The 3,096-nt window shown below is 42.6% G+C and overlaps 1 non-coding gene across 1 annotated transcript; it reads left to right on the top strand.

Moving 5' to 3' along the window:
* Positions 1-208: 208 nt before the first annotated feature.
* Positions 209-280, top strand: Trnat-ugu. The gene has a single exon. It is a non-coding gene; the product is annotated as a tRNA-Thr (tRNA).
* Positions 281-3,096: the final 2,816 nt, after the last annotated feature.

Here is a 3,096-nt window from a genome sequence, read left to right as displayed (position 1 = left end):
GAAAAATGTCGAAGGGAGGGGTGAAGGACTAAGGGCGGTATTGGACGGTTAGCCTAGTGGTAACTCGCCTGCTTACCATGCAGAACGTCCCCGGTTCGATCCCTACCATCGACAAAATTGACAAACATTTGCATTTGTATTTCGATAGCAAATATCTCAACGGGTTACTTTTTACTTTTTAACCATTGAACAAGGGTGAGAAAAGTCAGCTCCCATGGCGTAGTGGTCACTGCACTCGCCTTGTACGCGGGAGACCCGGGTTCGATTCCCGGCGGGGTCAAGAAATATGTATCAAGGAAATGATTGACTCCGTGACTGGAGATTGCGGGGCCCACTCAGCCTCGTGAGGAAAAGTAGCTATAGACAATATAAATGCGCATAGCGACCGGTGCCAGCATGGTAGGTAAACATTGGATGTTAGGATTATTGAGATATTGGGAAAAACCCTACAATGCTGCAGTGAGCACCAAAGTTGTGATATAATAACACAAAGAAACTGCATTTACATTTTTTTTTTTTTTACTTTTTAGCCAATGGTCTGTGCGTATGTTTTTGTAGATGATCCGAATCACATACCTACTCATATACTTAAAATAAAATTACATACGATGTCAGACTTTCCGTAAAACCTCTGATAGCTCATTCCAGGTGAAGGACTAAGGGCGGTATTGGACGGTTAGCCTAGTGGTAACTCGCCTGCTTACCATGCAGAACGTCCCCGGTTCGATCCCTACCTAGCCAATGGTCTGTACGTATGTTTTTGTAGATGATCCGAATCACATACTCGTACTTAAAATAAAATTACATACGACGTCAGACTTTCCGTAAAACCTCTGCTAGCTCATTCCTCATTCTCTCTTAATTTTTAGGGTTCAGAGGAGAGTTGTCCCTTTATTTACCTTTCTTTCCCTCTCCCTTCTCTTGCCTGCTTACCATGCAGAACGTCCCCGGTTCGATCCCTACCATCGACAAAATTGACAAACATTTGCATTTGTATTTCGATAGCAAATACCTCAACGGGTTACTTTTCACTTTTTAGCCAATGGTCTGTACGTATGTTTTTGTAGATGATCCGAATCACATACTCATATACTTAAAATAAAATTACATACGACGTCAGACTTTCCGTAAAACCTCTGCCAGCTCATTCCTTATTCTCTCTTAATTTTTCGGGTTCAGAGGAGAGTTGTCCCTTTATTTACCTTTCTTTCCTTCTCCTCTCCTTTCTCCATTCTATTCACCAATTCTGTCTTTATTGAAAGAACAAACATATCCTTCGCCAAGGATCCTTTTCAAAGGGGAGGGAAGGGAGGGAGGAAGAAGGACGAAAGCTTGATTGCAATCACACAAATAGGACAAATAACAACCTTACCCTGTCCTTAAGGGGGGGCCTTTTTGGCCTGGTAAGGTCGTTTAATTTTCTGATGACTCTTCGGTATGGAATGTACTCTTTAAGGGTTCGTCCACACTTTAATCGTACGAAAAGAGACGAAATAATTTAGCTATTCTTCTTCGCCTTTTCCCGTGTACAGACGGGGTCGGCGTTTTTCCTCTCAATCAGCCCTAACTAGGGTGATTGCTTTGGGCTGACATTTGGTTTAGGCTATACAAATTTTTTGAGTGGATGCCTGGATGCCCTTCACACTCGACCTTTGCTATTTCTTTTCGTGGTTGGTTAATATGATTAAATCTGTATGATCTTTTAGTGATTAAATCCTCTCCAATAAAGAAAGCCACAAAACTATCCTATACACACCAAACTATGTACACAACACAAAAGCATCACAAAGTTTTGACTTCGGATTTGGATTTTTCGCAACACTTTTCACCAAACTTCTCTCCTACGTGTGATATGTTTAGCCTATTCTCCGTTTGCCGTGTGCATCCGGCTTACACCCTCCAACTTCTCTTCCTCCTCCAGTAAATTTTTGGACTTTTCGGTCAAAAATATGCCAGGACGCCATCCCCTGTGGGCTCTTTTCAAGGATCTACCCACCTGTACCTACCTACTTTCCTAACTTTCCAACCAATCTGCTTACCCACTTTCCCAAATATCTTACCTTCCTGTCTTCCTGACACATCCAAACCATAAAGTAAATTTTTGGACTTTTCGGTCAAAAATATGCCAGGACGCCATCCCCTGTGGGCTCTTTTCAAGGATCTACCCACCTGTACCTACCCACTTTCCTAACTTTCCCACCTATCTGCTTACCCACTTTCCCAAATATCTTACCTACCTGTCTTCCTGACACATCCAAATCATATAATATCCTTTCGTATAACATTAGAGGCAATATGGAAATCTGCCCCGAACGAAACAAAATTAGAATTTCAAATTTGAAAAAAAGGGTATAACAAAAAAAAAAGTAACAATTTCCGATAACCTCCTGAGTCCTCCAACTTTTTGTATTACTCGTCAACATGAAGGAGAAAGAGACAGAGAGAGGGGGGATGGGAAGGAGATGAAAAAAGAGAGGGAAAGAAAGAGGGTTAAAAGAGGGGAGAAAGGAGGGAGTGAAAGAGAGGAGAGGGGGGAAGAAGAGAGAGAGGAATAGGAGAGGGGGAGGGAGAGAGAGAAGGTTAAAACAAAGGAGAAAGGAGGGAAAGAAAGAGACAGGAGAGAGAGAGAGGGTCAAAGAGGGGAAGGAGATTGAGAGAGAGGGAGGGGGAAAGAAAAAAAAAACAAAAAAAAAAACAAAAAAAAAGGTAACAATTTCCGATAACCTCTTTTTCCTCCAACTTTTTGTATTATTCGTCAACATGAAGGAGAAAGAGAGAGAGACAGAGAGAGGGGGATGGGAAGGAGATGAAAAAAGAGAGGGAAAGAAAGAGGGGGGGAGAGGGTTAAAAGAGGGGAGAAAGGAGAGAGTGAAAGAGAGGAGAGGGGGAGGGAGAGAGAGAAGGTTAAAACAAAGGAGAAAGGAGGGAGAGAAAGAGACAGGAGAGAGAGAGAGAGCGGAAGGAGATTGAGAGAGAGGGAGGAGGAAAGAGAGATAGAGATATAGAGGGTTAACAAAGGAAAGGAGATGAGACTTTTCCCTGACTTTTCCAGTCTCCATGAAATTCCCTGACTTTTCCCGGTTTTCCCGGTTTTCC

Source organism: Diaphorina citri, unplaced genomic scaffold (assembly GCF_000475195.1).
Source record: "Diaphorina citri unplaced genomic scaffold, Diaci psyllid genome assembly version 1.1 scaffold1413, whole genome shotgun sequence".
NCBI classification, from domain to species: Eukaryota; Metazoa; Arthropoda; class Insecta; order Hemiptera; family Psyllidae; genus Diaphorina; species Diaphorina citri.
The sequence above is the reverse complement of the archived record's forward strand: the minus strand, read 5'-3'. Positions and strand labels throughout refer to the sequence as shown.